This window comes from Cupressus sempervirens, chromosome 5 (genome assembly GCF_028749045.1).
Source record: "Cupressus sempervirens isolate cs-2001-9-10 chromosome 5, ASM2874904v1, whole genome shotgun sequence".
Lineage (NCBI taxonomy): Eukaryota > Viridiplantae > Streptophyta > Pinopsida > Cupressales > Cupressaceae > Cupressus > Cupressus sempervirens.
Window position 1 is genome coordinate 363,963,053 of NC_143122.1, and position 14,722 is coordinate 363,977,774.

The window sequence follows — 14,722 nt, forward strand, 5'->3', positions numbered from 1 at the left end:
AGAGATGAACCAAGCATACAATGAGCTTTGTGTGGATGGTGTTTTGAAACCCAAGCATAAACATTTGGAGATGAAGGGTTTGATGCATATTTTACATATGCCAAGAGATTTCTAAGGGAAGTGGATTAGTTTCATCTTTAGCCAAGTCCATGACATGTAGTTATGGTTGGATCACCCTATTTTGATAACGAAGAAGATGATACACAAAATTACTAGGTTGCCAATGTTGAACAAGGCAAAGACCACAAAAACACTAGGTTAGGTTGAACTAGATAAGAGGACTCTTTCTGAGTGGGATGATAGAGGCATGAATTTAAATGGTGTAACTGACATGAAAATCAAGTTTGGCATTCATGTCATTATGCATAAGATTTATAGCTCGAGTTGTTTGAACAATGTCTCATGTGAATTAGTTGACTTGGCTTATAAAGGTGGTGAAGAACAATCTATCCTTCAACCTTATCGAGCTGCAGTTGAGTCAATTAAGCATGGACATGGAAAGCATCCAAGTTTTGAAGAATAATCCATATAAGTTTGGTTCTCTATTGACTTGTTTATTTTTGTATGTGCACAAGTTTTTCCCTTCAAAAGGACCTGTGGTGTGGAAAAAGGATACACCAGTGTTACATCATATTAATGGGTTTATAGTGGGTGAACATTTTGAAAGTATAATGGATTACTATTTTGAGACCTTCAAAGAGAAAACACAAAGAAGATACAAAATACCAAGGAAGTTGGTAGAAGATTATGAGTAGGATATATGTTTTTCTTGTTGACTGTGACAAGGTCCACATCCAAGTAGTCTGGCCTAGAGTGGCATGGGTGAAGCCCTAGGGATATGAGGTAAATATTGATGACACCAAAGATATAATTGAGACTCTCCTGAATGAGCCATTATATACGAAGGCTCCATATTTTGGAACCTATGAGGAAGAAAAGGAAATAATTGAGTTAGAAATCAAGCTTCCCCAAGCAGTGAAGAGAGGAAGAAAGAGAGTGGAGAAGACACTAAAGAGCACCAAATCATCAAGTTCTCCTCTTATGTTGACTGAAGGAAAACTTGATGACCTAGTGGAAGAAGGAGAAGAAGAGAATGCAGAGGAAGAAGAACTTGAAGAGGAGGAGACTCCAAGAAGAAAGGGAAGGTCACTATAACCAAACCTGCAAAGTCTTCCCCTATTGTGTTCACTAGAACATTGAAGTCCAAAAAGAAGCTAAAATTGGGTGATGATGATAGTGATGATGAGCATAAAACATTCAAAAGATCTACCCCCACCTTTCAAAAAATATTGAAAAGACTTGAAGAAGGTGGAGGTATAGGTGACTTTAGATTCTTGAAGTATGAAACAAGGACCAAGGAAGAGTAGATACAGATTGAGGCTTCCCTAGTGGAAAAAATGGTTAAGTGGAAGTAATCCCCGAATGAGCTGAAATAAAAGGTTCCTAATGATTTTCTAAAGGTTGTTGCACCAAAATGGGACAATGCATTAAAAGTTACCCAAGACATTAGAGAAAAAACTCTTAGATAACTTATGTCAAGTCTTTTTGATAAGGAAGTGAAGGAATCATTAAAGGAAAATGAACACAAGCCTATCCCTAGATTCAGTGCATTCTTGATCCTATCAAAAGACATAGAATCTGTTGTGAAGTCAAATACTATTTCATGGAAGAACATCTATGGGCTGCACAAACCTAGTGATCAAGTTGTGTAGATTGATGATAAAGATAATGAAGAGGAGGATGTAGAAGAGGATGCTGAAATAAAAGATGAGGAAATAGAAAATTTAGAAGGGAATAATGTTGATGGGGAACAAGATCAAGAAGCTATAGGAGGAGATCTTCCTAAGATTCAAAGTATTTAAGAATATGATGTAGAGAAGATAACAACAAAGATTATGGCCTCCCTTCCTCATTCTCCAAGAAAAGCCTTAGTGCAACCAAGATTAGAGAAGGCTTCTACCAAGTTGATTGAGGTAAAAATTGCATCACCAAGGACCCAACCAATCTTTGGGGCAACATTACTGAGTGCTATGATGAGTAAAGTTTCCATCACTTCATCTACCAAGCAATAGGCTCCAATCATTCCAACATCAGGCATTACCAAGCTACAACAAGGTATTTCAAGTATTCTTGTTGTTAGTGTTGTTACTCCTCCATTTTTTGTTGTTCCTACTATTTCAACTATTTTTTCTATACCGAGTGTGTCTACAATAAGTGCAATGACAATTGAGGTTAAGCCTCAACTGGGCATAGAAGTTAAAAGTAAAGAAAAAGAAATTGTTTCTTCTTCTATTTTGATAGAAAATGGTAAAGAAGAAGAAATTAATCTAGATGAGGAAATTTTTATTCCAAATTGGGACACCTCTAACCTCACTCCTAAAGAAATGGATACCCTTGGTGAGCTATAGAAAAAGAGGGCAAAATAGAAAAAGCTTAGAGAAGAAAGGAAAAAGAAAAATCAAGTGCTTAAGGATATAAAAGGTACATTCATTGATACACTAAGTATTGAGGTTGATGAGAAGCAACCAATTTTGGATCAACTTGTTGAAGTTTTTCACAAGTACAATAAAGATTTGAATGGACAAGAATTTTTTTTGTAGAGGGCACAAAGAAAGTTTGAAAACAAAATTTTGGAGCAGGTAGCACATAAGATAGCTATTGACCAAGTAGAATTATCTACTATTCTTGCTACACTTAAAACTTATGTAAATAACGTTGTTTCTTTATTTGTTAAGTTAAGTGACACATCTATCTTCGGTAAGGAAAAAAGGATAAACTATCTAAGATAGACAAGGACATAAAGGCAAGTGCACAACAATTTTCACTTGATCCTAGTTGCAACTCTGGATATTTTGTGAAAATTAAGTACTTGACAAATCTTCAAGCAGAATTGTTAAGGGAAGAAGCTAGTATTAGGGCCACACTTGCAGATATTCAAAGAATGGTCCTTCCCAACATGGATGCACTGCAAAGCATATTGCACATGCAAAGACATTGGTCCATGAAAATAATTTCTCCACAGTAGATCATTTGATGGAACTTTCAACCAAATTATAGATATCCTTGCATGCATCAAAGGTATTGCAAGAGAATTGGGACAAGACAATGGAAATCATGTTGAAGGTACACAGTGATTTCTTGTCATATTTTGGTATTAACTTGTAACAATTTTGCACCTTTGGAATTTATGTTAAAAGGGGGAGAAGATTATTGGTAGATGAGGAGAATATTATCATACTCCAAATATATGTATGGGGAAGTTGTACTAGGAAAGGAAACACATGTACATATCATAGAAAATATGTTTCCAAAAGCAATTTGGAAAAATCAAAAAATAGAGTAAGAGGTTTTCGAGCTATAGCAGTAGATAGAAGTCAAAACTAAGTTGAAGATCCACATTGTTGATAAGAGGAGTTTTGAATTTTATTTTGAGCATTTAGATTTTTTCTATGAAAAGTGTTTTTGTCACGAATACCAAAGGGGGAGATTGTTGACCTTATGGTCAAATCATTTGTCTATTAGTGACTTAACACTCAGTTGGTTGGTCTCATTTCTACTGAGCTCTATAGTTGCTACTTAGCTAAATAGTTAGATTGTAGTTCATGCCAAGCTTCATAGTATCTACCAAGCATCTAAGATAGTTTACAATGCTTGCCAAGTTCTACAATGTCTACCAAGCTTCAGAGGCAAAGTGCAATGTTAACCGAGCTCTAAAGTGGTAACCAAGGATATCTGTGTCTACTAAGATCATAGTGTTAATGAAGTGAAGATAGTGTTGATTGAGCCATGTAGTGTCAACCAATCATTTCAGTATCTATCAAGTTTCTTAGTGTTCACCGAGTCATGTTGAATTTGGTATTTTAGGTGATTCTAGAAGGTAATTAAGTGGAATAGTATATATGTAATGTATTATATCATATCCAAAATAAGAATGTAATGAAGTAAGACAAAAATGAGTGCAAATTAAAGAAGGATACAAATAGTATAAGGTATAGTAGAGACCTATCTATCATAGCAAGGTGATCATTGTAATTCAAAGGAATCTCATTCAATAAATCAGAGATGCAAATCATAGATAAGCCACTGGTTTGTCCTAATAGGTGCATCAGTCAAAATACTCTAACAAGGTGGAATTAAAAATCTTATGCTAAATCTCCTAATGAAGTGCATACTTCATTATATGTTTGTAAAATCCTTTGACAAGGAAGACCTAATAGTCCTTATTGCTCCTAACAAGGTAGGTCATTAGAAGTGACCGATTGTAAGCCTTAACAGGCCAACTTTATACTATAGTAGTAAAGCTTGTGAGTATCATCCCCACCCAAGTTTTACTTTCTATTTGGAAGGTTTCTGGGTCACCAAATATTGTGTCAAAGTGTTATGAATATTTTATTGCTTTCATTCTTTCATGCATACAACTAGATTAGATTATATGGTGATGGTTTAATTGGTGAAATAAGTTTAAAGTTTTATTGGTTCCTATTTCACCCCTCCCCTCTTAGTAACCTAGCCTATCTTATATTTCCAACACTTAATAGCCTGAGTAAATAATTTTCTTTGAAAATATGATCTATGATCATACAGTAGATATTATCCTTATTCAAGATGTAAAGATGAACAAGAATAAGTTTGACAGAGTTGTGGGTTATATCTAGCAAGGAGCTAAGTATGCTTACAATAAAGTTGTTGGTGCCTTTGGAGGGATATCAACCATGTGGAACCTTGATAAATTCAATGGGATTGAGTTTCACTTCCACCCATCATTTTTTTGGTTGTAGCCTTCTTTGACATGATTAGTAAATAGGTTCTATTTAATTTTTATGTTCCAAATACTAGGGAGGAGATTGAATGGATGGGGGTCACATCTTTATTTATTGACAACTATAATGATTCTAAATTTATATGTATGGGGGAATTTAATACTCCTATGTAGAGGCCCTTAGAGAAGCTTGGAAGACTTGAGGATGTTTTAGAAAGTATGCATGATCTAGATGAATTCCTCAAAAGGAATGATGTCCTAGATATGGAGTTACATGGCATCCCTTTCACCTTGTCCAAAAATTGATTGGAATACAATCATATCTAGGTTAGACTTGATAGAGTACTCCTTTCATCTAATAGGGATATTCTTCCTTTCACCTCTCTTCACGGGTTTCCCAAGATTATGTCAAACCACTCTATGCTCCTATTTACTTGGCTACAGGGGTACTCTAGCAAGAAGAAAAAGTTTAGGTACAAGATAATGTGGTATTCCCATCCTCAATTTGGAGACTGTATTTATCGATGGTGGAATATAAGGGTCTAGGGCATGACTATGTTTCATGGAGATTAGAAGCTTGAGAATATTGGAAGGGAGGTCATGGCTTGGAAAAAAACATCCTTTGGGTACATATTCAAATAGAAGAAGGAAAATTAAGGTAAACTTAAGGAGTTTTGGGAGAGCATGAAGAAGTTGGACCTATCCTTTTCTATCCATGAGGAGGAACTAAGTTGGAAAAGGAAATGGAAGGTACTAAAAGAAAAGAAGTCTTGTAGAAATAAAGATCTAGGTTTAGTGACTTAAAGAAGGGGATATGAATACACATTTCTTTCACATATCAACTTCTAAACATAAGAGGAGGAATACCATTTAAAAACTCTTTGATACTAACAATGTAGAGATTAATAATGAAGACAAGATTAGGGGTTGGACCACTATATATTTTTAGGAATTATATAACCCTTCACAGATACAGGTGAATCAAAATATAGAAAATGATTTGTTAGAGGTTATAAACCTAGTGGTTGAAGATAGAATGAACCAAGATTTGATCATAAAAGTTTTTGAAGAAGAGGTTAGAGAGGTGGTTTTTTCTATGGAATCCTTTAAGGCTATGGGTTTGGATGGCTTCCCCTTGCCTTCTTTTAGGAGTTTTGGGATATCATCAAATATGACCTAGTTTATGTGACTTAGGACTTTATTAGAATGGGTATAGTCCTTAAAGAAAAGAACAAGACCTTTATTGTTCTAGTTCCAAAGATGGGAGATCCTACTCAATTGGGGAGTTTAGACCAATTAACCTATACAATATTTTATCCAAGGTTGTGGTGAATCACATTAAGCCTATTCTAGACAAGGCTATTAGCCCCACACAAAATGGATTTTTCATTGGGCATCAAATTATGGATGCAGTGATAAACTCCCATGAGGTTCTTCATTCTATGGAAAAGAGTGGAAATTAGTGTATGACAATGAAAATTGATATTTATAAGCATATGATAAGGATAAAAGAGAATTTATTCTCAATATTTTGGGAAGGTTTGGCTTTGGGGAGAGGTTCATCTCCTTGATTGGGGAAACAATTAATAATGTTCAATCTTAGTTTTGACCAATGGATCCTTGGGGGAGCTCTTCATGGCTAAGAGGGGGATTCAACAAGGAGATCTTTTGTCTCCTTATTTATACATTATGGTGGCTGAAATTTTGGGGATAAACCTTCTAGTTGTTACTTCTTAGGGAAATATTTTTGGAGTCAAGTTGACTACGACTCTTCAGCTAGAGGTTTTGCAACAATTTGTAGATGATACCTTCCTATATTGTTTATCCTCTTTTAGGAAAGCCAAATCATGGAAGAAAATCTTGAACCAATATGATGAAGTATTTGTACAACACATCAACCATTAGAAAAGAAAATTATATTTCTTCAACACAAAAATGGATCTCCAAGAAAGGATAACAAGGGAATTGAATTTCCAAATAGTAGGCCTCCCTGACACATATTTGGGTCTCCCTCTCACATCAAAGGAAGTTACCCCTCAATTCTGGAACACGGTGGTAAAAAGAATGCAAAGGAAGTTGGTGGGTTGGAAAGGTAAGGTGCTCAACAGTGCTAAGAAATTACAACTCGTTACTACCTCTCTCTAGGGGATCCCAATCTATTTTTGTCCTTATTTAAGATATCTAACTTCTTTGGAGACATTCTTGAAAATATTCAAAGGGACTTTCTATGGTCAAGAACAAAGGAGAAGATGAAATTAAGTCTTGTTAACTAGAAGAAAATTGTTGATCTCTAAGCCTATATTGTTGATTAGTGTCCACACACTTTAGATATTCACAAGTCATTTACTAGGAAAGATTACAAGGTCATCACTATGACTGAGTAAAGGCTGAGAATACAACACTTATACCAAGTAAGATAGTGAGTGTCGAGCATTTAGTAGCAACTGAGAAGATATTCAAGATGAGAAGAAGTATGAGCTGAGCAATTCAACAAAGACCAAGCTTATTGAATAGTTATCAAGAGCCAAACAAATAGTTATATAGAAGCCGAGTAACAACATAAAGGTCAATGCATGGTCAAGCGTTAGATAATTTAAGTGTCGAGTAATTTAGTTTTGATTTGTGAGTTTTTAATGACACAAAATCATATGTAAACCATTTTGGTTGATATTTTTATGACATTTAATATTTGTAGAGACAACTTAGATATTGATTACACATCATTGTAGAAGGTAATGATCCTTGGGTGTATAATTCAACCAATAACAGAAAAGGATGTTAAAGACAAAAGATGATGAAGTTTAAGATGTTGATCAAGACCTAGAAACTTTATAGAAAGTCTATTTAAGGAGAAATCCAACCCTAGAATCATAACACAAAGATAATGCATAATAAGTATGCGCATGTAAAGGAGTGAAGGAAAATTTTTAAAGATAGATCCATTAGAGAGAAATCAGAGCAGTGAAGGACTGAACATAGATATTAGATTAGGAAAATCAGATCAGAAATATAGGAAAGAGGAGACCCAAGATCAACTTGTAGAGAAAACTAAGGGCTAGGGACTATATCAATTATTTTGTAATTGAGACAAGGTAAATCTCATAACAGAGTTGTCCTAACAGGCCTATGCAAACCTCGTAATAGAGTCCTTACTTGATTGTGAGTGTAAAATCCTTTAATAAGGTGAGACCTAATAGTCTCTTAAGATTTTAACTGGGAAGACACCTCACATGGTAGATCATATTTTATGGTCAAACATTGTAACCTTAATAGGTTAACTTTATTACTAAAACAGTGAAGATTTGTGGGTTGCATCCCAACCCCAGTTTTACCTTCATTTTGAACTATTTTTGGGTAACCAAATCATTATGTTATGTGTTGAGCTTTTATAGATGTGATGTATGTTATTTATCTTTCAAAATTATAGTTTTATTGATAAATCTATGAGATGAATTAGGTATGAATTAATGGAATTGATTTTGAAGTAAAAAATTTTAAGATCTTGATTCACCCCCCTCTCAGTATCTTGTTTCCCATATACTTATTCCAAAAATTGGTATCAGAGCTCAGTTCTCTTGTCAAGAAGCCTCACAACTTGAGAGGACAAGATCATGGAGATGGAAATGTAGAAGATGTGAAAGATGACCGAGAATTATATGACTGAAATCTAGATCATGTTGCAACAATTGGAAACAATAAAAGAAGAGTCAAGGAAATCCCCCAAGAGAAGAAGAGAGATGTCTATGCAACTAAATGACACTCAATACACATAAGTTGATATAGAAGGACTACTAGAAAATGGAAAGACTGGTAACAAAGATGAAGCAATGACATAATTCCTAGAGAAGAATAGTACCCTAGTGAAAGAAGTAAAAGATCTTAAGATAGAACAAGAAATTCAACCAGTTACACTTTGTGAAGCTATTGAACAAAAGAAGAAATCAATGGAAGATAAGCTCATGGCTGAAGAAGAAAAAAGGCAGATAGGTAGTAGACTAGAAGAAACATCATTTGAAGTTCAGAAGCTTACAAACAATTAGATTGATATGATAAATAAAAAGGTAATTGCAAGCCATGAAGAAAATAGAAAAGATGTGGAGATCACAAATCTAAGGTTACAAAATGAGCAATTGAAAAATAAGTTAAGGCATGAGAAGGAGGTCATGGAGAGGATGAAAAGACCAAATGAAGCAATCAAGAACTTTGAAGGCATGATGAAGTTACCAAGAGAAAAAGAAACCTCTAGACTTGGATACAAAAATAAATCTTTAGCTACTAAAGAAGGAGAATCATCCAAAAGTGGAGAACAAAGGAATGCAAAATCTAAAGGCAAACCTACCTTCCATCACTATGGGAAAATTGGACACAACCAATATTTGAAAAATAAAAAAGGTAAGAAAATCCCTAAACCTAAGTCAAGTGGTAATTGTTTTAATTGCAAGAAGATATGATATCAAACACATGAATGGAGATCAAAGAACAATGACTCAATCCAGAAGGTACCTAGATTCTAAGGTCATTGCTACAATTGTCAAAATTTTAGACATAGAGCTTATGAGTGTAGACTTAAGAAGAAGTCACATTGGTTACCTAAAAAAAAACTCATACAAAAAAGAAAGGCAACTCATATGATTGGGATTACAACACATGGTACAGTTGTCACTATTGTGGAGAGTATGGACACATTCTAGAAAACTGCATCAAGACACATTTCAAAGGAAATTACAATTAATGGCTAAATGGAGAGATAATATGTTTGAGTTGTCTTAGAGTTGGACACATTAGTAAGAACTACAAAACCAGGACACCAACACTAGCACCAAGCAATGGAAATGACAAACCAGAAAGAAAGAAGACATGGATAGAGATAGTAAGAGATGGAAGTAGTAGAGAAGAAGACAATGTGATCACCCAATCTAATGGAGTAGGTGATCACACTATATCTCACTAAAGAAAGAAGGTATGTAGGAATTGTATACTCAAAGCTACATTTTACATTAGTTCTTAGCATAAAAGTGAAAAAGAGTTATATCTACATGAATGAAAATGCATTAAGAAATGTTAAAATTAAGAAATTAGAAAGTACTAAGCATCAATGGTACAGTCTATGTTGATTGATCCATGAAGTATAGACCAAGTAATCAAGGAAGATTGCATACTAAGTAAAATGGTAATGATTGAGTGAATAACCTTAACTAAATTAACCTTAACTAAACTAACCTTAACTAAACTAAAATGTAGATCAAGCTAGTTGTCATACACCATCTAAGTATAAAGACATTAATTATAGACCTAAAATGAAAGATAAAAGTTATTTATTGAAATTGAAAATTCATTTTTACTCACCAAGTGATAAGAAAGCTCACAAGACTATTTGAAGGTGATAGAAGCAATTTTAGTGACTAGAGAAAAGAATCTCAACAAGTTATCAACAAATTTGTGAAGTGAAGTAAGTCTTACTCTTAGTGCCAAGTAAAGTATTCAGTTAAGGTATTTTGAAAGTTTTTGTTCAAAAACCTAGTTTGCAATGGCTATGGGAAGTGAAATGATAAATGATAATAGTGCATGAATCATTAGAAATGATAAGAGACCTCCACCCAATTTTAGAAATTTAGCTAACATTGGAACCCCTATTGATGATTTGGAGTGTTGTCATCAAGTCTACCTAGACTCTTTACTATGCAAGACATCAAATCATGCTAGCAATGTAAGATTGGAGAGATTGGAGATTTTAGAATTTGAGTAGCATATGACAAGCTATGCATCATTCAAATTCTAAAAGATGAATTCAAGATTGTTGTTGTCAAAGGGATTATCCTTGCCTTAGGTTTTCCAAAATTTTTCAAGAACAAATCGATCAAGATTGTGCTTAGCCAAGTTCGCGACATGAAAGTTTGGTTGGAAGGTGGGCCAATAAAGATTAACAAGGCAATCATTTGAAGGGTTATTGGCTAACATACATTGGATTGACCAAAGAGCATAAGGAGTGGAACCAAGAATGAGATTGAAAACCTAACAAAGGTGAAGTTGAATGGTCATGGAATGTCAATAGAAAACATTGAGGATCCATGAATTGAATTTTTTGTTCATGGATTGCACACAAGCTCTATCAATTGAGCAAATTGAACAACATACCTTGCATAGAAGTTGATTTGGGCTATAAAATTGTGGAGAAAGATCATTCATATGATCTTTCTAAAGTGCAGTTGCAACAACTCACAAAGAGCCTAGAAGTAGTAAGAAAAGAAAAGAACACATCTTGTAAGTTTGGTTTCCTGTTAGTTTGCATATTTTTCTATGTACATAATTATTTTCCTACCATTGGAATGATTGGATGGAATAGGAATAGGACTATTGTGGAATAGTTAAATGAACTAATAGATAGGTTGGAAGAGAATTTGGAAATAGTAATAGATAACTATTTTGAAGAGTTCAAAGTCAAAATGAGGAACAAGATGAGGATTCCAAAGTCTTTTGTAGACAAATATTATGATGAAATATGTTTCATGGTGGACACACAATTTGTGTATGCATAAGCAATGTTACTGAGGGTAGTATGACTAAGGCCAATTCCCTATGTGGTAAATGTAGATGATGTTATGGTAGCAATTACTGCACTTCTAGTAGAAGATATTGATGCTAGTGTCGAGTAGTTTGGCATACACGAGACTATTATTGCCAAGCTAACTACATATGCCAACACACTGAAGGCAGGAAAGAAAAAGAAAATAATTTTTTCCAAGGCTAGTAAGATGGAACAAGGAGAATGGTATGGACAACCCTTAGAGACTGAGAAAGGAAAAGGAAAAGAGTTTCTAGCTATGAAGCCAAAGGCCACCAGATAGAGAAAGGTTGTAATAATTGAACCTAAGGTGAAAGAAGACCTCCAAAAAAATGTGCAAGTAACAATGATGCCATAGAGGCAAAAGGGAAAAGTGATCATCACCAGAAGGAGGTCAGCACAACCCTCTTCTGAGCTATTACTAGAAAGTCCATCAAAGAAAAGGAAGTAGGCAGATGAGAAAGCAAAACCAAAGAAGAAATTTATTTTTGCACAAGAGGAGTATGAAGATGAAGAGAAGACGAAGTCTGATAAGACTAGTAAACTATAAGTAGTAAATAGGCTCCCTCCAATAATTGTTGATCAAGTACGTACAACACTAATAGAATCATAAATTCTTTTGGCACTCAAAGGTTTACAGTATGATTCTTTGAGTGTTGATGATCAAGTTAATCTTGAAGACACAATGATAGATATGTTGATCAAATTCAGGCACACACCAATGGAATTAGGAACTAGGTTTCTAGTGGGATTGTACAATAGAGTGGATTCCAAATGGAAATGGTCATTATCCATTGAAAAGAAAATAAGAAAAACAAAATTGTCACAAGTTATACTAGATTTGGGGAAGACAAATATGTTTATAGCCCTTAAAGATCCTATTAAGAAGTTTATGCCGAGGGACAAGGCATATAAAATTTTGGAGAATAAAGCTCCTATAGTTGAGAAAAATAGTGTAAGAGTTTGGAAAGAAGTATTTGGAGTGCTTACACCAATAGTAGAGGAGAGGGAAGGCCAAGATGACAACATAAATTGAAGAGCTTGTATGTGGATATGAAAAAAAGGATAGTATCACAATTGAGGATGATGCTATAACCCCTCCACCTACTCCTAATATACTAACTAAAGAGGAAATTCACATTTTGATGAAAGACTCAAGAAAACTCTGTACAAACCCAATTTTGTTATAGATAATCAAATATCCAAAGCTTGAAGTCAAGAAGACTAATGATGTTGTAGTCATACTAGTTATTGAGGCTACAAGTGCTGAGAAACTTGGTAAGACATTAATTGTATACATGCTACCAATTTGTATTCAAATTTTGGATAAGGAAGTAAATTTTGAGAAATATTCATGCACCAAAATGATAGAGGACAAAGTCATACAGAAAGAGAAAGAGGTCACTCAAGCTCTTATTAAATTTTTGAGTGTAAAGGTTGTAGAATCAACACATGTAACACCTATACAATGGGTGATATCTACACCAATGCAACAACCAAAAGAGAGATCAAGTGAAAAGGGGTAGCAATTGCAACTATCACTACCAAGTGATACACCCTCCAAATCTTAGAATGTGACTCATGTTGAGGAGGATGATGAGTTAGTGAATCTTGATGAGGTAATTACTTTACCTACATATGGTTTGAATAGTCTCACTTTAGATAAAATGCAAGATTTGCAAATCTTGTTGAGTTGGAAGGAAAAAAAATAACAACTAAAAAGAGAGTAGAAGAGAAGATAGGTATTACATACTGTCAAGGACATTTTTATAGTTGCATTTGGAATTACAAATGTAAATAATCGGCGTGGAATTTTGCATCAGTTAGTATATGTCATTGATAGAATTTAGATAGATGATATAGAGATAAGTGAGAAGCTATTACAATGGTTTGAATGTAGAATAGAGCACAAAGTGTTACAAAAATCCTTGCATGAAATTGTACAGAGACAAGTTGAGCTTTTCACATCTATTACACACTTGGAAACAATTTTGAAAACCATCAATTCTTTTTATGTAAAATTGTGTGATATATATTTCTTTATAGCCAAGACTACATGCTAATTAGAGCTATTATATGCAGGCATGAGAGATATGTTAGGATTAAACCATAGATAGAAATAACAATTACATACAAATATAACTAATATCAAAAAATAATAGATTGCACAAAAAAGAACACAAGAAACCAAGATTTGACATGGTTCACCCAAACCCTAGGCTATGTCCATCAAATAGCAAGTCCAATATTTTTATGATCTAGTGATTACAACCTAATTACAATATGTAATCCCTTACAGCTCAATACCGCTGCAAGAACCAATTTTCACATCACCTTATGAAACAATACCTAACCCTAAGCCTTTTTTATACAAGTATTAAACTACTTTAGGGTTATAATTATAAATCCTGATAAAATAGGCAAATTTTTTTTTCCAAGGCAATGCCCTGAGCCCTAAAGAATTTATGAAGTATGTACAATACTTTTCTGATCAATCACCACAAACTATGGATACTAAGATTTAGTGGGAGTCTATAATGAAAGACGAAATAGACTCTTTGCTAAAAAATAAGACTTGGGATTTATGCAAATTGCCTGCAGGTAAAAGAGCTTTACAAAATAAGTGGGTTTATAGGTTAAAAGAAGAGGATGGAGGTAAGAAAAGATTTAAAGCTAGGTTAGTTGTAAAAGGATTTGCACAGAAAAAGGGCATTGATTTTGATAATATATTTTCTCCTATTGTTAAGATTATTTCTATCCGTACTATTTTAAGTATTGTGGCTACTGAAGATTTGCATTTATAGTAGCTTGATGTTAAAACAACCTTCCTTCATGGTGATTTGGATGAAGAGATATATATGGCTCAACCATAGGGATTAGAGGTCAAAGGTAAGAAGAACTTAGTGTGCAAATTGAATAAAAGTTTATATGGCTTGAAGCAAGCACCTCAGCAATGGTATCTGAAATTTGATAGTTTTATGCATGAGCATGGATACAATAGGTGTCATTCAAATCATTGTGTTTACTTTAAGAGGTTGGATGATGAAAACTACATTATTTTATGTTTATATGTTGAAGATATGCTTGTAGATGGGTCTAAAATTGATCATATTAAGGGGCTAAAATGCCAGTTAGCACATGCATTTGCTATGAAGGATTTAGGAGCAGCAAAAAAAAATCCTTGGTATGAAGATCTAAAAAGATAGTAAGAACAAGAAATTGATGCTATCTCAGGCTAATTATGTTGAGAAGGTGTTGCAATGTTTCTCTATGGAGAATGCTAAAGTTGTTAGCACACCTTTACCTGGTCATTTGAAGTTGACTAAGGACATGTGTCCCAAGACACAAGAAGAGGAGGATAAGATGTCCAAGGTACCCTATGCTTTAACTGTAGGAATCTT